Source organism: Cervus elaphus, chromosome 1 (assembly GCF_910594005.1).
Source record: "Cervus elaphus chromosome 1, mCerEla1.1, whole genome shotgun sequence".
In the NCBI taxonomy this organism is placed as follows: Eukaryota; Metazoa; Chordata; class Mammalia; order Artiodactyla; family Cervidae; genus Cervus; species Cervus elaphus.
In genome coordinates, this window is record NC_057815.1 from 96,981,496 (window position 1) to 97,005,396 (window position 23,901).

At 46.5% G+C, this 23,901-nt stretch overlaps 1 pseudogene; it reads right to left on the minus strand.

The window, feature by feature from the left end:
- Positions 1 to 11,982: 11,982 nt before the first annotated feature.
- LOC122703394 lies at positions 11,983 to 23,901 on the minus strand (annotated as a pseudogene).

The following is a 23,901-nucleotide window of genomic DNA, read 5'->3' on the forward strand; positions in this document are numbered from 1 at the left end:
GCCAGAATGGGCAGGTTTTAAAAATCTACAAGTAACAGATGCTGGAGAGGGTGTGGAGAAAAGGGAGCCCTCCTCCTCTGTTGGTGGGAATGCTAGCTGGTCGGCCACTGTGGAGACCCGAACGGAAGGAAGCTCCTCGGGAAACTGAAAATAGAACCCGTGGGTGATCCATCTTCCCTTGTAGCTCAGTCAGTAGAGAGTCTGCCTGCAACGCAGGAGACCCTGCCTGCAATGCAGGAGACCTGGGTGCGATCCCTGGGTATGGAAGATCCCCTGGAGAAGGACACGGCGACCCACTCCAGTATCCTTGCCTGGAGCATCCCACGGACAGAGGAGCCTGGCGGGCTACAGTCCATGGGGGTCGCAAGCGTCGGCCACAACTTAGGGATTAAACCACCACCACCACCATACAATCCAGCAATCCCACTCCTGGGCATAGATCCTGACAAAACTAAAATTAAAAAAGATACATCCACCCCACGTTCACAGCAGCCCTATTTACAGTGGCCAAGACGTGGAAATAACCTACATGTCCATCAACACAAGAGTACATGGAGAAGATGAGGTACATACATTCAGAGGAATGCTGCTCTGAAGCATCTGCCATCTGCAGCATCATGGATGCAGCTTGAGATTGTCCTACTAAATGAAGGAAGTCAGAAAAAGAAAGACAAGTACCGTGGGATACCATGTATATGTCGGCTCTAAAGCATGGCGCAAACGAACGTATCTGTGGAACAGGAGCAGATTCACAGACTTAGAGACCAGACTTGTGGCTGCCAGAGGGGAGCGGGCGGAGGGCTGCGGGGAGAGGGACAGACTGGGAGTTTGGGGTCCGTAGTGCAAACTGTCACATCCAGAATGGGGAGACAACAAGGTCCTCCAGCGTAGCACAGGGAGCTATGCCCAGTCTTCTGCGATGAATCACAATGGGAAACAATATAGAAAATAGTGTGTGTGTATATATATATATGTTGTTGTGATGTTAGTTGCTCAGTCGTGTCCAATTTTTTGTGACCCCATGGACTGTAGCCCGGCAGGCTCCTCTGTCCATGAAATTCTCCAGGCAAGAATACTGGAGTGGGTTGCCATGCTCTCCTCCAGGGGGCCTTCCCAACCCAGGGATCAAACCCAGGTCTCCTGCATTGCAGATTCTTTATCATCTGAGCCCCCTTGGAAGCCCCATATATATATATATATATCTCCAGGGTCCAAGCAGCTCACCATGGCATCTGCTCTGGGAGACGCTATTATTGACATAGAAGATGCTTGGAACTGAAGAGAGGACCTGAAATGTCAAGAGTAGCCAACTAGGGAACCAAAGAGAAGAAGACGCTGCAGTCAATTGGAAAGGCAGCCAGCTGGCTCTCGGGTATGACTTTCCCCAGCTCTCACCAGGCCCACGGGTCACGCAGGTATGAAGCGATGTTTTCTGAGAAGGCAGCAAGGAACATGTTTCTAAGACAAAGGGTGCTGCTATCAGAAACACCCAGGGAGAAGCAAAAGCGGGTGTTCTCGAGCACAGCCTGGGTGGGGGCCCCCGCCAGGAGCGCTGTGGCGTGTGTGGCGTCAGCGGCGGTGGAGTCTGTCCCAGGGCTTGTCTCGGCCACTTTCTGGACAGGAGACCACTTCCCCTCCCTGGGCCTCGACTTCCTCATCTTAAACACGCAACAGTAGATGGCACTAACCCTCAGGTCTCTTTTATTCCTGTGTACAAATAACTCCAGATCTGAACTGACATTGTCAGCAAGAAAATTTGGTTAAAAAAATGGATGACTTGGCAATTGCTCAGCTTTCTGAAGGAAGTTTAATTTTGTAGCAAGGCTTTCTCTGTATCATTCATTTTCCTTCTGTGATGCCCGTTGAAATGCTTATGGACTTTTGTATTACCAAGTGCTTTTTTCCTATTCTTTTGCCATTTTACATTTCTACTCTATTTTTCAATTTCCTGTCTCCTGTTCACTGTACCGTCCCTGGGTAATTTTCGCTCATGCAACAGATACATGTTGTTTGTTACAGAGACCTGCTCAGGCTAACAGGAAGGGGGAAGATGGAGGTAATTGAAAGGACATTGAGAGGCTCAAAGAATCAAAGCAAAACTGGACCAAAGGCAGGTGGTTGTCACTGTTGTTCAGTCACTAAGTCCTGTCCGACTCTGTGTGACCCCATGGACTGCAGCACACCAGGCTTCCCTGTCCTTCACCGTCTCCCAGAGTTTGCTCAAATTCACGTCCATTGAGTCAGTGATGACATCCAGCCATCTCATCCTCTGTCGTCCCCTTCTCCTCTTGCCTTCAATCTTTTTCCTGCATCAGGGTCTTTTCAATGAGACAGCTCTTTGCATCAGGTGGCCAAAGTATTGGAGCTTCAGCATCAGAGGAACCAAAGTCATTTCAGAGGCTAAGGAACAAAAGTCAGCAGCAAAGAAACCATGGCCTGACTGCAATGGCCCAACTGAATCCCACCAATGGGGCAAGTGACTCCAAGCCTACATGCTTCCCCCACTTCATTTGCTTCAGATTTCAGTTGGGGGGAATGAGAACTTGTTATTGGCTGAACTGAAGAGTCCTGTGAGGCCCCTTCGCCCCTCCACACATCACAGTTCAGGGACCTCTTGAAAGAAGGCAGAGGAGGAAAGACTCTCCTTGCCTCAGTTTCCATAGACTTGGGTGGGCACGGGAATTCTCTCATCCTTCCAAAAGCTGGGATCACTCTCCAAAGAAGTCAGAACACTTTCAAGGAGGAATATAGATTCTGGATACATCAAGAAATGGTCACTCGGTATGACAGACTGTAGGTTCTGTTATACAGACTGAAGTAAGACAGAAAGAGAAAAATAGGCATTGTATGTTAACGTATATATGTGGAATCTAGAAAAATGGTACGGATGAATCTATCAGCAGGGCAGGAATAGAGACGCAGATGCAGAGAACAGACACACGCACGAAATGGGGGAAGCAGAGGGCGGGGCGGACAGAGGGCAGCGGTGACAGAGACACACGACTGTGTGCAAATCAGACAGCCGACCGGGCCGCTGTAGCGCCCGGGAGCTCAGCCTGTGCTCCGTCATCACGGGGGGGGGGGGGGGGGGGGGGGGGGTGGTGGGAGGGGGAGCGGGGGGGGGAGGGGAGGGGGAGGGGGGAGGGGGGAGGGGGAGGAGGGAGGGGGACGGAGGCCCCCGAGGGAGGGGACACGTGCGGACACGCAGCTGAGTCACATTGCTCCACAGCAGAAACTAACGCAGCGTTGTAAAGCGATTCTACTCCAACTAAAAATAAATTTTAAAAGAAAGTATATAAGAAATGAATCAGTATGACCATCAACATAAAAAAAAATGATCAATGGCTGCTCCAACAGGTGCTGAAATACCTTGTTAGGTGGCTACGTGCTCACACATAAAATGCTGGACAATTTGCCGAAAGCAAACCAATGCTTTGTTTCAACATAGATGCAGAGGCAAAGCCGTTTTAAAGGTTCTCCTGCCGTAGCTGGGATTCTGCCTTTAGCTCTGGCAGCTGCAGTTTCTGAACTTTCTTTAGTGGTGTTAGACTCTACAGTATAAACTTGAAAGTCTTAATCTGAAAGAGAATGGTCTCCACAGTTGGGCACCAACTCACAGCCTTCCAAATTTATTTTCGATTATTTTTCTTCAAGAATATTACACTTCAGACAAACAGAACAGCGCTTGCTGAATACATCTGATACTGTCCTTGTCATTTCCCTGTATGTCTCTTTCTTGTCCAGAACAAATGTTGTGTTCTTCAAGTCTCCACCCTGGGATGTATCCTTGCTCTCTTCTACCAGAGCATTTTATGTGCACCTCTTGTAGATGTTTATAATTTTCCACATAGAACTAAAGCTACTTATACCTAGATATTGTCCTCACTTTACTTTATACCATAAACTTCTTTAATACAGGAGCTGTTTGATATACTTTTTAAAAAAACATTCTGTTGTGAAATACACCCTATATAGAAAGCATAACCGAAATTTACACAAACTCCTTTCATATAGGAGGTATGTTTGATTTAACTTTGTTAACATTTTTACTGCGAGACATATATATATTTTAAGTGCATAAAACATGTAGGTTTAGTTTAACAATAGAAAACTCCAATATATCTACCATTCAAGTCAAAAATAGAACAACAGCCTCTGTACATCCATACCCACACATCTGTTTGTATCCATTTGTGGTTTGCTGTCTTTTTATACAATAAGAGAAAAATGGCTGAAAGATCTGGGGGGAAAAAAGTACATGTGTGTTTCATTTCATCAGTAATCAAATAAATGCAAGTTAGGACAACAATAAGAAAAACACTGACCTCTCTCCAAATTGGCATAGTTTAAAAGCCCAGTTATACCAAGCGTTGGCAGTGGGAATTCACACACTGTTGATGGGAAGATAAATTGGCACAATCCCTTTGGAAAAGAACACATATTATTTAGTAAAGTTGAAACTGGATATAGCCTATGATTCAGCAATCACACTTTAAAATAGATACACTCTAAAGCACTGACTGCATATGTGCACTGAAATACTTGACAAAAATGGTCACATCAGCATAACTCATCTTTACCCTAGAGATAAACCAAATTAACATGAACAATACATTGAACAATTAAATTTTGTATTTTTCTATTGAGTTGTCTGACTTTTTCTCACTGATTTGTAAGAAGTTTAAAACAAACGTTTTATACAAACACAGACACAAGTACACACACACACTAACTTTTTAGTTGGTTAAGTACACTGCAAAGATATTATCCAACCCACCCCCCCCACCACACACACATACACACCTTGTTTGTGAATTAATCACAGATCAGAGACTGAGAAACCCCATGTTATGAATGGGCAATAGGACTCTTGGGCTTGGATCTGCATAGGTGAGTGGTGATAGCCTACAGAAGTTTCCTCATAAAAGTGTAACTTCTCTGGGCGGAAACAGTTGTTCTTGTAAGTCCAGGTTCTTCACACAGTTTGATAGGAACAAGTCTCAATTGCCTTTATTACAGCATTATTTACAATAGCCCAGATATGTCCATCAACAGATGAATGAATAAAGAAGATGTGATACATATATATAATGGAATATTACTCAGCCATAAAAAGAATGGATTGGGTCATTTGTAGTGATGTGGATGGACCTCAAGTCTGTCCTACAGAGTGAAGTAAGTCAGAAAGAGAAAAAACTAATATCATATATTAACACAGATGTATGGAATCTAAAGAGATGGTACCACCAGTAAGTGGTAGAGTTTTGACTAGAGGCTAATTCTTTCATCTTGGAATTCTGGACGTTCTGATCACCGCTTCAGAGAGTGGCTCAAGTGCTAACCTCTCCCAGGGAGCTTTCCCCACCCACAGGATTCTTTCTCACCTCTGAAGCGTTCTAAATATTATTTTCTTTTTTAAAATAGATAATTTATCAAACGCTTTCAAGCTCAGTAAAACAAGCTGAGACCATAGAGTTTGGGAAGATCAATACACTGCTGACACTATGCGCAAAGGAGGTAACTAACGGGAGTCTCCTGCAGAGCCCAGGAAATCTACTCAGTGCTCTGTGGCGGCCTGGGTGGGCGGGGGATCCAGACACAGAGGAGGTGTATGGTGTGAGCTCTGCGTCAGCTCTGCATACAGCTGGTGTATAGTGTGAGCTCTGCATACAGCTGGTATATAGCGTGAGCTCCACATACAGCCGGTATACAGTGTGAGCTCCGCATACAGCTGGTATATAGTGTGAGCTCTGCATACAGCCGGTACATAGTGTGAGCTCCGCATACAGCCGGTATATAGTGTGACCTCTGCATACAGCCGGTATATACTGTGAGCTCTGCGTCAGCCGGTATATAGTGTGAGCTCCGCATACAGCTGGTATATAGTGTGAGCTCTGCATACAGCCGGTACATAGTGTGAGCTCCGCATACAGCCGGTATATACTGTGAGCTCTGCGTCAGCCGGTATATAGTGTGAGCTCCGCATACAGCCGGTATATAGTGTGAGCTCCGCATACAGCCGGTATATAGTGTGACCTCTGCATACAGCCGGTATATACTGTGAGCTCTGCGTCAGCCGGTATATAGTGTGAGCTCCGCATACAGCTGGTATATAGTGTGAGCTCTGCATCAGCTCTGCATACAGCTGGTATATAGTGTGAGCTCTGCATACAGCTGGTATATAGCGTGAGCTCCACATACAGCCGGTATACAGTGTGAGCTCCGCATACAGCTGGTATATAGTGTGAGCTCTGCATACAGCCGGTACATAGTGTGAGCTCCGCATACAGCCGGCATATAGTGTCACCTCCGCATACAGCGGGTATACAGTGTGAGCTCCGCATACAGCTGGTATATAGAGTGAGCTCCGCATACAGCTGGTATATAGTGTGAGCTCTGCGTCAGCCGGTATACAGCGTGAGCTCCGCATACAGCCGGTGTACAGCGTGAGCTCCGCATACAGCCGGTGTACAGCGTGAGCTCCGCATACAGCCGGTGTATAGTGTGAGCTCCGCATACAGCCGGTGTATAGCGTGAGCTCTGCATACAGCTGGTATATAGTGTGAGCTCTGCGTCAGCGGATTCACTTTGCTCTACAGCAGACAGTGAGACAGGCTGCAAAGCGACTATGCTCCAGTAAACATTGAGGTTTTTAAAAAGAGGAGAAATGAGTTCCCTGGTATTTCCCTTCCAACCGTATCACTGCCGGGATCTTTCGTTTGTTTCTTTTCAAGCCGTGGTTAAAATGTCCTGGCTCCAGCGGGCCCTCCTCCATGCATCACAGCTTCCTAAATATTTTTTCTATACTACTCCGTTAACAATAATCACAGGACTGCCCTGTTGGCACAGCAGATAAGAATCCGTCTGTCAGTGCCCGGGACACAGGTTTGATCCCTGGTCCGGGAAGATCCCACATGCCACAGAGCAACTAAGCCCGTGTGCCACGAGCCCTGAGCCCACGCTCCAGAGCCGAAGAGCTGCAACTGCTGAGCCCGGGTGCCTAGAGGCTGTGCTCCTCAGTGAGAGAAGCCACGCAATGAGAAGCCCGGCCACGGCAGCCAAGGGCAGCCCCTGCTCCCCGCAACCAGAGATAGTCCAAGCACAGCAACAGAGACCCAGCGCAGCAAAAATAAACATCTTAAAAAATAAGAAAACCACAAAAGCCTTGAGTGGTCACCCATCTCAAAGTATGTGTTTTGTTCCACTGCACTATTTGCAAGCTTCTTCCGAAGCAGGAACAATGCAGTATATTCCTGGTTCCTTCACGGACCTCACACCATGCCTTTCCTGCTGCTTGTACCCAGTAAATCCTGGCCGGGGTTTGGCTGTCTCCACGGGATGCCTCATTCAAAGAGCCCAGAATGACAAGAATGACATGCCCTGGTCCATGCAGCTTCCGTAAGATAGAGGAACACTTCCTGCCAACCAGGCCAGTGAACACTGAGTCATGAATCCCAAAGTGCATCACATCAGTCATCATATATGCAGGAGGATATGCTTTGTTGAAGTAGGAATTATATCTGATATCCTTAAATCTGTTTGTATTCTCCAGACTGCCTTGCCACACAGCAGGAACTTATCATGAAAGGCTGTCTTTAATGATTTATACATCAAATAAGTCATCTATTGAAATTTACTACAATATAAGGCTACTTTTCTTTTCTCAGAAGATTGAGCAGGGACGTCAAGACTTATGTTCAAATCTGAGCTCATTTTGTTACCACTCAGCAAGTAAGTCAACTTCTCAAAGAGTTGATTTCCTCAGCTGCCAAATGGAAGCACGAAAATCCATCTCCAGGTGAACCAATGAAAGTAAAATTTTCTTTTGATACATCAAGAGTTTTACAGAAGGTAAAGGATAAATAAGAGTCAAGTAAGATTTGGTTCTTGTAATGTGAAGCAAGTTAAACTGCAGGGATCAGAGTTTTCAATTGTAAAATGAGAGAATTGGTGTGGTTTATTTTTAAAGTCCATCTTGGCTAAAGAGTCTATGAGTCTGTAATGTTCACTTCAATTGTCCAGGACTCTACATATTTTAGTTTTTCTTTCCATATACATAAAAGCTAAACAAATTATTTCAAGCACAAAGGGAGACTCTTATTTAAAATAATTCAATCATGAATCTTTTTTCAAAAGGATAATCTACCCTGATGTAAATAATTGTCCTGATTTCTACGTTTTTTGCATTCTGCTTTTGGACAATTCAGGAAGGAATTCCTCCGGTGCCTTTATTGTGCTAACCTGAGTTGCAGGCCTTACCCACAGTGTCTGCCCTATGTCAGACCACTCCTGCAGGGAGAAGGTTGCTAATAACCAGATGAGCATATAGTCTCTGTTTGACAGATTTCCCACGTGAACATGAAAAACTCCCCACAGTAATCTGTATTCTGTAACTGAAGTCTTAGTGGAAACAAGATGTCTCCTTCTGAGTAGCTTGTGTAAATTAATGCTCGTGTAATATCAGCGTGAAATGGGTCTGTTGCAGAACTGGGGGCTTGGGGGACAGGAAGGTAAGTAGTGGATGGGCAAAAAGGCTTGCACCCAAATAGCGTGGACAGAGCGGAGTAGCTCAGGAGCCAAAAGCGGAACGCACAAGAACGGTTAAGTGAGAGCTATTGCAGGAACCTCAACAGCACCAAACATGCGCTCATTATGATGGGCCTGTTGCCATACTTTATTTCATGTTATCTTTGCCATTTAGGGCTTCCCAGTGGCTTGGTGGTAAAGAATCCACCTGCCAATTCAGGAGATGCAGGAGACGTGGGTTCAATCCCTGGGTCAGGAAGATCCTCTGAAGGAGGAAATGGCAACCCACTCCAGTATTCTTGCCTGGAAAATCCCATGGGCACAGGAGCCTGGCGGGCTACAGTCCATAGGGTTGCAAAGAGCTGGACAGGAGTAAGTGACTAAGCACACATACAGTCTTTACAGTTTATCCCAAATGTTGGGTTCAAAGAAATCAAATGACATTCTAGAAGTCATACCACTGAGAAGAATAGTAAGAATTTTCATGCAGCCCTTGATACTAGAACTAGGACCTTTATACTCATTTGCTGTCAACTGTAGTGTTAGTTTGAGGTGACTTTAAATAAAAAAGAGGCAATGTGTAAGCATTAGGCTTTTAACTCTTAGAAGAGCCACATACCTTTTGGCCTAAACTTCGAGATAGAGGCAGACCCCAGAAACACACATTATTGGGTACTGTCATAGTTTTAATACAAAAAAAAACTTTAATTTTGCATAGGACCTAACTGCTTAGTGGTGAGAGAGGTCCTTGCCCAGGCTGAGGATGAAAAGAGGATGAAAAGAAAAAAGGAACACAAAACAGGAAGAGGAGAAGGGGAAAGAGGAAGCAGAATAAGAGGAGCAGGAAGAAGAGGAAGGGACTTCCCTTGTGGTCCAGGGGCTTAGACTGTGCTCCCAATGCAGGGGACCCAGGTCTGACCCCTGGCTGGGGAGCTAGGGTCCACATGCCTGCTCCAGCTACGAGCCCATGGGCTGCAACTAACACCCAGAACAGCCAAAATAAATACTTTTTTTTAAAAGGGGAAGAAGAGGAAAAATGTAATGATATCTGTCAAGGTAGGAAAAGAAGCTGAGCTATGAGTGGAATACACTCAATGCTCACATAGCTGCTTCCAACACTCACCTCCAAATCAGGCACCGTGAGCTCTGTAACTCGCAGAGTCACTGAGAAGGACTCCTCGATGAAGTAGAACCTGGCCATTAGAGCCTGTTCTGCGGTGTGTGTGGCTGAAAAGTCCTCACTGCCCAGGCAGGGGGCGGAAGGGTGGTGAGGCAGGTCCAGGCTGTCAAGGCTTTGGACCCACAAGAAGCCCCAGTGCGTTCAGGGGACTGTGACCCTGTGCGGGAGAAGGTCTCTCCTCCAGGCTGGCCTCATGTCCGTTTCTGCCTCTCTCTCCACAAAACCCACGGTCAACGCTCCTCAGACCGAGGCTGCCCTGTGCACCGTGGAGTATGATCATCTCAAAATCAACTTGACCTTCTAAGCACCCTGATTTAGCCCACCGAGGTTTCTGGTTTTGGACTTCCCTGGTGATCTAGGGGTTAGGAATCCCCCTGCCAATGCAGAGGACACAGGTTTGATCCCTGGCCTGTGAAGATTCCCCATTTGGTGGGGCAACTAAGCCCGCACATCGCAATTCCTGAGCCCCTGGGCCTTGGCTACTGAAGCCTGTGGGCCCTGGAGACTGTGCTCCCAAACAAGAGGAGCCACTGCAAGGAGAAACCTGCAGACCACAACTAGAGAGGAGATGCCACTCAGCACAACCAGTGAAGACCCACCGTAGCCAAGAATAAACAAATAAATGAAACCTTCTTTAAAAAAAGATTTCTGGTTTTCACACTTAAGGTAGAAAAAAAAATTTTTGAGATCATGAAATCATGAAGTATGTGACAACTTAGACTCCTCGTAGCTATAAACATCAAGCAGTTGATGAGAAGTAAGATTAATCACCACTGCCTTCCCACCCACACACATCCGTTCATACCACCTAGCCCAGGAAAGCAGACCTGAAGGTGGACTTTTGCTGTGAGTCATGGTCACTCCGACCTTAAGAAGTACATTTCAGCAGGCTTTTAAATTTTTGCTCATCTAATTACAGAACATCTGAAAGGAACAGGATTTACGGAGGCAAACTGAATTATTGAAAAAGCAGAAGGAATGAAGGCACAAAAAACTACCGTGTGTATTCATCAGAGATTCACCAAACTTAAGGATGTGAGAGACGAGAGTGTTTCATTCAAAGACAAATATCCTTTCTCATAGCCCTTGGGCAAACATTTTTTTTTTTTCTTTAAACCTTCTGCAACCTTTGGTAGTTATGTTAGATCAAGGCCAAAAGCATAGAACAGCGTGCAGGCACTCGAAAAAGAGATATAGTTATGCGAGTTAAATTTTAAACAATTTTAACGACTGAAACAAGGTGGCTTATTGTTTTCTACCAAGGTTGTGCTCACGCTGTAACGTGAGGGACTTCCCTGGTCGTCCGGTGGTTAAGACCCTGAGCTTCCAATGCAGAGTGTCCGTCCCTTGATGTGGACCTATGACCCCTCAGGCTGCACCGTGCAGTCAATAAATAAATAAAATGGGGGACATTTTAACAGAAGGAGATGGAGAATACAAAGGTATACAACCTGTGAGTGAGGTTGGGACTTCGAGCAGGCACAGAAGGGTGGTGGGTAGAAGGACTTAATACTTGGACCAGCACCCTATCCTTTCTTTTTTTTTTTTCTATCCTTTCAATTACAACCTTTTCTGAGACACTATTAAACATATTGAAACCTCCTTTGTCAGCATTAGAAACTTTTAACTTTCAAATTCGTGGATCAAAGGAACAAAAAGCATAATTCTGTGATAAATATTATTCAATGAAGATGTAGTCCTTCTACCCAATTTTAGTAACAAATGGAAATTTCCTCCAATTAAAATAAGGAGAGGGAAATTCAGTGCATTCGGTCTATGCTTTGATCTTCTGCTTTAAAGCATGTCAGGAAATGAATGCAAGAAAGATTTAAACATCCCAGGGTGTTGTTCACTAAATATAAGGTTATTTCTTCTGAGTGAGACATTTCAAAGGGCTGCTTTTTGCCACTTCACCTAAGTGCAGAAGTAAGCACTATTCTCAGAGAAGAGAGAACTTAAATCTACCAAACCTCAAAAGATGAGATGGCATCTAAGTCTGAGGGAAATGTTATCCATTATTTCCTGCCTACTTACTTCTTGTTGTTTTTTGGTCGCTCAGTCTTGACTCTTTGCGACCCCGTGGACTGCAGCACACCAGGCTTCCCTGCCCATCACCAACTCCAGGAGCTTACTCAAACTCATGTCTATTGAGTCGGTGATGCCATCCAACCATCTCGTCCTCTGTCGTCCCCTTCTCCTCCCGCCTTCAATCTTTCCCAGCATCAGGGGCTTTTCTGATGAGTCAGTTCTTCATATCAGGTGGCCTGTGTGTTGGCCTACCTCCTACTCACACTGGAAGACTGGGGATTAAGTTTGTTGAGTATTTTCCAGAGAACATTTTTCACTTCTTTGTTCCTGAGACTGTAGATCAAGGGGTTCAGCATGGGAATCACCACCCCGTAAAGCACAGATGCTGCCTTGTTCGTGTCCACCAGCTGGGTGGAGCTGGGCTGTGATTAGATGACAATGATGGTCCCGGAGAAGATGGACACGGCTGGATGTGGGACGCACAGGTGGAGATGGCCGTCTTCCTTCCTTCTGCAGAACACGTCGGTGCCACGGCAATGCACATGAAGAGGGAGGAGGTGAGGATGACCAGGAGGGTGAAAAAGACGCTGAAGCTCACGACGAAGAAGACCGCCAGCTTGCTGATGGCGTGCTTTGGAGCACCAGAGAGCCAGGAGTGGTGGGATGTCGCAGAAAAGGTGACTGATTTCATTTGAACCACAGGAGAGTCTGAAGCTGTCTGCCGTGTGGATCGAGGCACTGAGGAAGCCACAGAGGTTAAGAGCCCGCTCTCAGGAGGGCACACACCTGCGGTCACGGTGTTGGTGTAGTGAGGGGGCCTACACACCACCGCATGATGGTCATAGGCCATGGAGGCCCGGAGGAAGCACTCACTGGCGGCAAATCCCCCAAAGAGAGGGCTGAGCAGCACATCCGTTGTCAGAGATGACTCTGTTCCCGGAGTGCAGTGCTGCACGGCTGATCAGTAACCAGATCTGCAAAGGAGAGGTTGCTGAGGAAGAAGTGCGTGGAGTGTGGAGGTGGGGGTCCGAGCAGATGACCACCGTAATCCCCCCATCCCCACCCAAAGTGATGAGGTGGATGGACAGAAATACCAGAAAGAGGGGAACCTGGAGGTCGGGGTCATCTGTCAACCCCAAGAGGATGGACTCTGTTGCTCCTGTGCTGTTCTCCATTGAGGCTTTCTTCAACTCAGCCTAAGAAAAGGAGCCGTGAACTCAGATGAAAGTACGGAGGAATGATATAAAAACAGAAAACGAGCATCTATCGAGAAAGTCCATGTATGAGGCACATGCTAGACCTTTCTATACAACAGTTAATCCTGCAAGGCAGGTGCTACAGAGGATGAGATGGTTGGATGGCATCACCGACTCAATGGACATGAGTTTGAGTAACCTCCGGGAGTTGGCGATGGACAGGGAGGCCTGGCGTGCTGCAGTCCATGGGGTCACAAAGAGTCGGACACGACTGAGCGACTGAACTGAACTGAACTGAACTGATTATGCCCACTTTACAGATGAGGAAGTTAAGGCCTGGGCACTTAAGATTGACCAGAACAACCTAATTAGTAGAGGCCAGAACTAAATTCCCAGCTTTATACTTTTGAACCCAAAGTCCGTACACTCAAAGTTCGAATTATTACCTGTTTACATCCTTGGGAAAACCAAGATATGTCTGGTAGACTAGTTTTTAAGAATTTATTTATCCATTTTTAACTTGTGGAGGAAGGAGAGAAAGGGAGAACGGAGGAATTCAAGGGAGAAAACGCTTCAGCTCTGCGTGGCCTTGGTTTATCTGCAACTGCAGTGATCAGACTGATAAAGAGCCTTTTTTATTACATGGAAGGAGACAGTCCAGCCTCTTGAGTTCACATGATAATTACACACACAAGTGTGGCAGCTGGCATCAGAAGATGGGTTCAGCTAGCCTGTGAAACGGTATCACTCAGGAACCATGATAATACTCCGGTCTTAGCTTCCACTTTCCACCATCGTAGACAATGCTCCAAGGTATAGCCCCGTAGATGTTTCTCATTCCTCTCTCTTTTCCCTTAAGATAAATTCCTAGAATTTTCTGTTTTTATCTTTCTCCTACTTATCAACAGATTTCCATTCAGTAATGTACGAATTAACTTCCCAACCTGCACCACTTTGTTACGTTTGAGCCAGTCGTTTTTCTTTTTCTCCTTTTGACATTTGGCTCGTGTGTGTGCTCTCTAGGTGAACAGACACAATATCCTACCACCTACAGGAGGCAGTTCCCTGGTAGCACACATGAGAAAACAGGGGCCTCTTAACTGCAGTGTCTGTGCAAAGTCCCCGGGTGGGATTTATCAACCACAGCGCCGTTAATAGTACGAGCTGAGCAGCTGTTTGGTTGTAGGCGGCAGGAGCGGCGGGGGAAAGGCTGTCCTGTGCTTTGGAGGAGGTTTCAGTATCCCTGGCCTCTGCCCACTCGATGCCGGGAACACACCCCCTTCCTGAGTTGTGACCACCTGCAATGTCTCTAGACCCTGCCAGAAGTCCCAAAGGTCCGTGGCGTCGTCCCTGGTTGAGAACCACTGTTCAGGAGATTATAAAACTCTTCTTGTGTTCACAGTTCATGTAACCACAATGTCATGAGTTATGTGCATTATATATTTCACAGCGTACATATATTATAGACCATATTCCAGTATATGTGGGTGTGTGTACTCAGTCGCTGAGTGGTGTCTGACTCTTCGCAACCCCATGGACTGTAGCTCGCCAGGCTCCTCTGTCCATGGGATTTTCCATATTCATATATGGTGGCGGTGGTGGTGTAGTCGCTAAGTCTTGCGATCCCATGGACTGTAGCCTGTCAGGCTCCTCTGTCCATGTGATTCTCCAGGCAAGAATACTGGAGTGGGTTGCCATTTCCTTCTCCAGGGGATCTTCCTGACCCTGGGTCTCTTGCACTGCAGGCAGATAATTTACCAACTGAGCTATGAGGTAAGCCCATATTCATGTATAGATGCACATATATGTATAGATGTATATACATCTATATTCATGTATAGATTATATATATGGAAAGACTGAGACTTGGTGAGATAAACTGCCTGGTTCAAGATCTAGAGCTCCAGCCAAATACTCCTGCTCATTGGAGAGGGAGTCCAAGAAGGGAAAACTGCTTGCCTAGTACCGTGGTCCCTCAACTAACGAGATACTGACCTTCTTATTTCGTAAACCAAATATCTTCCCCAACATGAGGTAGGTTAAACAAGGTGGAAAAACTTCAAGAATGAAAGACAGCTGACTTAGTGTGGTCTCTGATTTCTATTCCAAAACATCTTCTCAAATGCTCAGTCAGTTTTCTTGGTTAATGCTGACCAGCCAGTTACATGCACCTAAGCTGTAGGTCTGACCTCTAACCTTCATTTCCCACTCCCCATGTTGAATTGCTCCAGAATGGCATCTTGGTACACTATTAGCGGTCAAGGTGTTTCTGTTCTCCTGATGGACTAGCCTTTCCATTATGCATTGCCGTCACTGTTCATAAATGTGTCCCGACCGAGGGCTGCGGAGAGAATCTGGAGTTAGGGCAGAGACAGGACGGTCCTGCCGGTCCCCAGCACCCTCTCTCAAGGCCTGAATCCACACCCCATTGCTGAGTGCTGTGCCCTTCCCACCAAAGCCTTCCAGAGGACAAGCTTTTCTGCACAGCCCTGAAATAAACACCAGCAGGAGCCTTGAAAAAGCAAAGACATTTTAACAAGTGTTAAAGATATTGCTTTATTTAATAAGTAGCAAATAAGAGGGAATTCTCAGGTGGTCCAAGGGTTAAGACGCTGCGCTTTCACTGCCCAGGGCCCAGGTTCAATCACAGGTCAGGGAACTAAGATCCTACAAGCCACGCAGTGTGGCCAAATAAATAAATGACAAATAAGAAAGTGTGCTGAAAACTGAAAAATGTTAAAACTTTAAGGATGAAGGGATTATGAAGTCGAAATCAGCAAGACACGTAATCAGAAAATAAAAGTGTTATCAACATTGCTTCTAACGGGTTTTGAAGAATCAGTCACACTCAGCCAACACATTCCACGGGGGCGTTTTCCAAAGAAGAATCTCAGTGGAAAACTATTAGACTAAATTCCATGAAAAAGAGATAAAGCTTATACCTGTTCTGTGTGTCAATGTCCACTGCCTAGGCCAGTGCCAGGCTCAGAGCAGATTCTTAAATATTTGTCAAATGAACAGATGGACTAGAAACTCAACAGTTGAGTGAGAATCATAGCTTTAATGCTTACGAGTGTGGGACTGTTGGCAAGTCAATTTCCTCTAATAACAGAGAATTAAGTAGGATAAAATATGAGAAAATCTAGCCACTGTGTGGTCTATGGTGGGTCCTCAATACAAATGAATTTATTTTTTTATTAAATTGTTGGTCAATCAAGAGAAAGCAAACTTATGGTTACCTAATGGGGAAGGAGGTTGGGGAGGGCTAAGTGAGGAGTCTGGGATTAGCAGATACACACTAGTGTATATATAGTAGATAAACAAGGTCCTACCGTAGAGCACATGGAGCCATAGTCAACATCTTGTGATAAAGCCTAATGGAAAAGAATACATGTGTACACATGAAAGAATATATAGTGTATACACATACTCATAGTTGGTCACTTTGCTGTGTTCCAGAAGCTAGCACAACACTGTAAATCAAAGTGAAGCCGCTCAGTCGTTTCCGACTCTTTGCGACTCCATGGACTGTAGCCCACCAGGCTCCTCCATCCATGGAATTTTCTAAGCAGGAGAACTGGAGTGGGTTGCCATTTCCTTCTCCAGGAGATCTTTCCAGCCCGGGGACCGAACCCTCACTGCAGGCTGATACTTTACCCTCTGAGCCACCAGGGAAGTCCTAGAACTACACTTCAATTAAAAAAAAATTTTTTTTTAAAAACCAACTTGTCAATCATACAACCTCAGTTCCTGAATTTTATTAACACCAGTTGGTATCAGTGTTCTACATAGAAATGACTACGTCATTTTCTGTTTAAGAAAAGGTGACCAAAAAATTGCCCAGGTAATTTTGTCTTGTCTCAGGTTTTCACACAATAAAGTGGGGAAAATGGAATTGAGTCCTTTTTTATACCTTCTTCTGAGCCCCTTTGTCTTAGACAAACCCATTGTTTTTATCAACAGTATGAAGAATGCTGGGGGAAAAAAAGTCAGAACAATCATACCCGGGAATTTTGAGGTCTTAATTCAGTACTGCCTTCAACTGCAAGGTTTTTGAAGCCTACAAAGGAAAAGAAGTGCTGTTCAGTCTCTGAAGGCCTCAGATTTCAAAGAGTAAAAGATTTCCTGAGGCTACGGAGTCAGTGTAAAGGCAGTTCAGCCGCCTTTAGTTTGTTTCAGAGCTTAAGCGAGTGGTACCAAACTATAGGAGACGCCTGGGACCAGCCATCTGTGTAGATGTGGAATCCTCGGGGAGGACGTTCCCTAAGTTCTCAACCCCAACCCAGGGCTCAGTACTGTGCAAACAAGGAATCAAAGCACCGCTTTCCTGAGGGAATGAGACATCACTGTGATATGAAAGAGGCTGAGAGGCCCAGGGGAGGGCCAGGCCTTCAAGCAAAGGCTAAAATGATTGATGATCACGTTCCATCAAAATGCCTTCAAAGCAACTGTTGGGTCCAACCATCCCCACTCAGCCCATGGAAAGACTTCTTGTAAGTATCAGGATTTGGCTCTAAGACTTGGATAGAGGAACGGGGGGGGGGGGGGGGGGGGGGGAGGAGGGGGAGGGGAGGGAGGGGAGGAACAGGGAGGAGGGGGATGGGAGGGGGAGGAGAGGAGAAGAGGAAGAAGAACAGAAGGACAAGAGAAAAGAAGTGGCAAAGGAAGTGGAAAGCGGGGAAGGAGAAAGCCTCACCTCGGGGGTCTAACATCCTGAGACAATCTAGTCAGGACAACTGTTTCCATAAAATAGATTAGCTCTCCCTTTTATCTGTGCTTAGTGTTATAAACAAAATTAAACAGCTTAAAATGGAGACTGTTAACAGGTAAAATGGAATAGTCTTCAGTCTTGGTGAGTGAGAACCGAGCCCCCGCTGCTCATCAGTTCCTTGTGGTCCTGAATTTATCTCCCTCCTTTTCTCTCCCAAAGGCTCTGGGTTCCCAGGGGGACACGTCCGCTTGGACTCCTGTGGCTCCTTCACTGCTGAGAGCCTCAGAAGATCAAGCCCTGACTTCACCTTCAAACACGTACACTCTGGGGTTTGAGAAAAGTGAAGGAGAAGGAAGGGGCCAATCCTGAGCCTTTGGTTAGTTCAAGGCCACGTATCTTTGGTTGGATGCTGCCACCTCGCGGCCACTGCAAGGCTTTCCTGCGATGAGCTTGCTGGGGCGCCGGCTGGGGGACCAGAGCCTGCGTTCCCCCGCACCCTGACCAGTGAGTTCACTGAGGAAGGACGCTGGGGACTTACAAAGAGTGGAGAAGCTACTAGTCTTCTTAAAGTGCTAATCTTATGGACTCATGGATGTCAGCGCCTTTAAGACTCAAGAGATCACGAGGGGTTAAGGTACCCAAGACAGCAGTGACCCGGTGGAGACAAGGACCATCCCTAGAGCCAGAGGGACGGGTTCAAAGCCTAGCTCTCCCCATCCCCAAGCCCCAAGACTGGAAGTCTCAGTCAAGTCACTCAGCTTCTCTATACCTCTCTCTCGCATGGTGAGGTTGTTGTAAGAATCAAGTTAACAGACATAAAGTACCTAGAATACTGAACACTACAAATATGGGTTATTTTGTATATATAATTTGATTGAGGATTAAACAGATTTATAGAGATGAAGTGATCCACCTAAAGCCACAAAACTGATTAGCAATATATTTGGAACTCAGTGGACATAGTCAAGTTCAGGAGATATTGAAGGACAGGGAAGCCTGGCGTGCTGCAGTCCATGGGGTCGCAAACAATCGGATGCGACTGAGCGACTGAACAAGTGGCTCTAAGACCCCGGGCTCATTTCCACCCATCAATTTACCCAGAATTTCCCAGGCTTCTCTTGAATCCTCAGCCCCACTGAGGTCTCAGCCCTTTCCACGGGTGACGTCATATTCTTTACTGAGACTGGGGCCACCTGATGTTAATGTCACTTCAGCCACCCCGTCTAAATTCACACTGCCCCCTCCTGCCTTCCTGGCTCGGAGCTTGCCTTGCCCTCTCGTTTTTCCTCCTCCTCCGAGTATACGCTGATCCAGCGTCTGCTTACTCCTGTGAGAGCTTTACCGTAGCTGCTGGTCCCATCCTTCACACCTTCTCCCACTTGCTCTTAGCCTGTGTGTCCACACGCATGCTTGTTACCCATCCTTTCCCCGAAACTCTCAGAAGGCTTTCTCCCACCCTCCCAGACCCTTGTGCTCCACGAGGGTCCCTCCTTCCACCATGAGATTGTCATCTGCATCATCTCCCGCCATACCCTCAACCCACTGTCCCACAGCCTCAACTGTCTCCACGTCCGCTCTACTGAAACTGTCTTCTCAAAGGCCACTCCAGAGCCTGCCTCACAGACATGCCGTCATTGTCATCATACAGGGACCCGTGCTCAGAAGGGCTTCATCCCTGGGGTTTAATGCTCTGCAGTTGCCATCTCCAAGTTATTAGTAATTTTATCTTCAAATGTGTGATTTTGATGTGTAAATATGTGATTTTGCAGGTAAAATCTCCGAGCACGCACAGGAGGCTTGGGACCTCAGCTCATACCTCCCTCCACTTCCCCTTCTCTCTTCAATCCACCGTGTTCAGAACTGCGACGACTTGCTTGCTGCCAACAGGATAACATGCAGCTTCTCCGGCCTGACATTCAAACACAGCTAGCCCAACACATTTTTTGCTTTATTTCTCTTTTTTTTTATTTTACTTTTTGTTTTATATTGAGGTATAGTTGATTTACAATGTTGTGTTAGTTTCAGTTCTACTGCAAAGTGATTCAGTTAGGCACACACATATACCCATTCTTTTTCAGATTCTTTTCACATACAGGTGATTACAGAATATTGAGTAGAGTTCCCTGTGCTATACAGTAGGTCCTGGTTGATTATCTATTTTATATATATTCAATGTGTGCTGTGTGATAAATTGTTTCTGTTGTGTCTGACTCTTTGCAACCCTCTGGACCACAGCCCACCAGGCTCCTCTGTCCATGGGATTCTCCAGGCATGAATACTGGAGTGGGTTGCTATGCCCTCCTCCAGGGGATCTTCCCAGCCCAGGGATCAAACCCACATTTCTTATGTCTCCTGCATTGACAGGTGGGTTCTTTACCTCTAGCACCACCCAGAAAGCCCAAATAGTAGTACGTATATGCTAATTCTCTTTTATTGCTACCAAGTATCCTACTCCATCCACACACACCCGAAAAGGCGCACAGTGGATCCTCAATAGAGGAACTCCTCTCCGCCTGCACCCCAAGCACTTTTCCCCTTTGCCTTACTTCTTGCCTTTCCCCCTAGGGTTGGAATGCCCCAGTTTTCCTTTCTCATTTTCACTTGAAGATTCAAATTAAGGCCATCTCCACCATGAAGCTTTTTGCTAAGATTATGAAAAACATATGTGTGGCCTTCTATTTATAACAGTTTTCCAAATTGCCTAGTAATATTTTGTTGTCGTTGTTCAGTCGCTAGGTCGTGTCCGATTCTTTGCAACCCCATGGACTGTAGCACGCCCAGCTCCTCTACCCTCCACTATCTCCCAGAGTTTGTTCAAATTCACGTCCACTGAGTCAGTGATGTCATCCAACCATCTGTTCAGTTCTGTACATCATCTGCCTCCTTTCGTTTTCCTTCCTAGTTCCTATATCTCTCGCCACCCTGACCATTGCTGCCAGGCAAGAAGTCCTTCTGTACAGACAAGCTCATATTACGACTGGATATGTGACTCTGCTGGGCTGTAAGCTCCTCGAAGATAAAGACTAAGGCTTACTCATCTTAGATTTTTCTCCAGGAGCCTAGAGACGTGCCTGAAAACAGAATGAGCCTACCGAATTTTGCACCTTCTATCTGACTCTCGGTTTAATAAAATGGACTAGGAACAGAGATGTCATTTGAGGAGCTCAACTTAAAAGAAATGTATTTGTCTCTAACTCACCAAACTAGCATTCAGATCATCAGATGTGGTGATCTTAAAAAAGCACTGTATGCTTCTCATTAGGAATAAAAACAGAAACGTATCTATTTGTAGATTTGCAAACCCTAAGGGCTTCTTTGTCTGTGAAAAATAAAAAAGAGCAGCTTAAACTGGTGCTTTGAAATTTCTCTCCCCCTCGCCTTTAAAAGAGAAACCAGCGGGGTCAGCTATGTCCCAGAACATTGGCATGTGTAAACGCACAGAAGCTGGGCCCTTCTTATAACATCTCATCTCAGCCTCCATCTCATCTGTTCCCTTAATATCATCTTCTTCATCTGAAGACACATGGGTGCTAAGTCGCTTCAGTTGTGTCCGACTCTCTGCAACCCCATGGACTGTAGCCCGCCAGGCTCCTCTGTCCATGCGATTCTCCAGGTAAGAATATAGGAGTGGGTCGCCATGCCCTCCTCCGCGGGATCGTCCCAACCCAGGGATCAGACCCGTGTCTTTTATGTCTCCTGCACCGGCAGGAGGGTTCTTTACCACTAGCGTCGCCTGAGAAGCCCTGGAGATAGAGCTAATGTAGGTTAGATGAGGCCGTGAGGGTGGGACCCTAAAGCAACAGGACTATTGTCCGTCTAAGAGGAGGAGGAAGCAGGGAGACACGTGCACAGAGGAGAGGACACCCGGGGACCCCGGGAGGAGGCGGCCGTCCGCAGGACGAAAGAGAGGCCTTAGGGGACGCCAGGCCTGGGGACACCTGGCTCTTGGACTTCCGGCCTCTAATCCATAAGAAAATAAATTTCCGTTCTTTCGCCACCCAGTCTGGTATTTTGGTATGGCACCGCTGGCAATACAGGTGATAATGATGACAAGGACTTTCCTGGGGTTTTGTCTGAATTATGGTCAGGCCGCTGACGGGCAGTGACTGCCACAGCCTTGGAAGGCCCCTGAACTCCTTTCCCCTTGGCTCTGCTTCCTTGACCTGGGCTCACTGCTTCCTATCTACAGGAAGCAGCTAACCGAATGGATTTCCTGTACCGTGGAAATCATTTCGTCTTGAGCACTACGCTGTCAATATGTTGCTGCAAAGGGAGATTATCAGCTCACACTCAAGCTCTCTCCTAATCTCCCAGCATTTTCAATTCCACCAGCTTTCATCCTGAGCCCCAAAAAAGATTTCTAAAATCATAAAAATACAACTAAAAGCCTGCTATATTTTCCCAGTCTCCATGGAAATGCTAGAGGTGGAAGCTGCACTGACTCCCTCACGTACCTCTTGGACTATTTTGTTAATGCCTTTTATGTGTGGTTCTTGGAGGTTTACAAAGCTCTTTCGCACTTATTATCCTGGTTAATCCTCAGAGCAAACCCACATGGGAGATATTCTTACCCACATTTAGCATATTATGAAACTGAAGTCTGCAGAAGATAAATAACTAAGGTTTACACCTTAGTTATGTACATGGTACATAAATGGTGTACATTTATGGTAAATGGTACACTCAGCCTCTGAACTTGGGTTTGTCTGATGTCAAGGCTACAGTTCTGGCCACGATATCCCAAACAACATAGGTTACACCACTGGATCACCTTTCTAGTCCCAGGGCCCTCACTCATCCCTTGAAAATTCACTTCACGGACCTTATTTCTGAGATGTATTTCACACTGTTGAAGTAAAGCCCAGGAGAAAGTGTCCCAGGTGAGGGATAATAAGCAAGCATCGGCCCGGTTCTAGTGCTATCACTAAAATTGAGTGATCTTGGGCGAGTCGTGTAGTGGTCATTTTTCCATGGGTAAAATGGAAATGCCCACTCTTTTCCTCCCTAAATCCCCTCCACCATCGCTACACTTGATGAAATGCATTAAGCTTTCTAGAACTGGGGACGTTTTATTTTATTTTGATTGGGGCGGAGTCGCTTTACAATGTTGGGTTGGTTTCAGCTGCATGACAGAGCGGACGGGCTGATGTAAACATGTGCCCTCCCCCGGGGCCTCCCCTCCCACCCGCCCCCGCCCTCTAGGTAGTCACGGAGCCCGAGCTGAGCTCCCCCTGCTATGCAGCAGCCCCCCACTAGCTGTCTACTGCACACACGGTCGTGTATATATGTCCGTCTTAATTTCCCAGCTCACCCTGGCCCTCTTCAGCACTCCCACGTCCACACGTCTGTTCTCTACATCTGTGTCTACATTCCTGCCCTGTAAATAGGCTCATCTGTGTCACTTTTCAGGATTTCAAAGGTATGCATTAACGTACGATATTTGTTTTTCTCTTTCTGAGTTACTTCACTCTGTATGACAGACTCTAGCTAGGTCCATCCACCTCACCATAAATGACTCAGTTGTGTCCGTTTTTATGGCTGAGTAATATCCTACTGCATTGCTGCTGATAAGTCACTTCAGTCGTGTCCGACTCTGTGCGACCCCATAGACGGCAGCCCACCAGGCTCCTCCATCCCTGGGATTTTCCAGGCAAGAGTACTGGAGTGGGTTGCCATTTCCTTCTCCAATGCATGAAAGTGAAAAATGAAAGTGAAGTCGCTCAGTCGTGTCCGACTCTTAGCGACCCCATGAACTGCAGCCTACCAGGCTCCTCCATCCATGGGATTTTCCAGGCAAGAGTCCTGGAGTGGGGTGCCATTGATTCTACTGCATACATGTACCCTATTAAAGTTCTGAAAACAAACGGCTTGCTATACATCCCAACTGGAGGAGGGCATGGCAACCCACTCCAGTATTCTTGCCAGGAAAATCCCACGGATGGAGGAGCCTGGCGGGCTACAGTCCATGGGGTCACAGAGAGTCGGACACGACCGAGCGGCTGAGTAGGAGCACACATTCCAAACGTGATTTGCAGACGTTTCCAATGAATCTCTTCGAACCGGCTTACCGCCTCGTAACTTTCCCCCACCGATGCTCTAAGCTCCGGCGTCTGCTGGTTCTCACTGCCTAGGGCAAGCTGGTGCTTCCTACTGAAAGCGCCTGTCGCTCCGATCAAGGGCTTTCTTTGGTCAGAAGCGTATCCAGCTTGTGAGGAGGGTGGGCCAGAGGCAGCAGGGGTCGGGTGGGGGATGGTTGTCAT